This window comes from Dipodomys ordii, unplaced genomic scaffold (genome assembly GCF_000151885.1).
Source record: "Dipodomys ordii isolate 6190 unplaced genomic scaffold, Dord_2.0 Scaffold163, whole genome shotgun sequence".
NCBI classification, from domain to species: Eukaryota; Metazoa; Chordata; class Mammalia; order Rodentia; family Heteromyidae; genus Dipodomys; species Dipodomys ordii.
In genome coordinates, this window is record NW_012267379.1 from 675,832 (window position 1) to 676,154 (window position 323).

The following is a 323-nucleotide window of genomic DNA, read 5'->3' on the forward strand; positions in this document are numbered from 1 at the left end:
GGGCACGCGCCGTTTCCACATGCAGGGCAGACCAGGGCAGACCAGGGCAGGCCAGGGCAGGGCAGGGCAGGGCACGCGCCGTTTCCACACGCAGGGCAGGGCAGGGCAGGGCAGGGCACGCGCCGTTTCCACACGCAGGGCAGGGCAGGGCAGGGCAGGGCAGGGCAGGGCAGGGCACACGCCGTTTCCACACGCAGGGCAGGGCAGGGCAGGGCAGGGCACACGCCGTTTCCACACGCAGGGCAGAGCAGGGCAGGCCAGGGCAGGGCACGCCGCCGGAGCTCCGGCCACGCGCGGAACCATGGTAAGGGGAGAAACCGGGA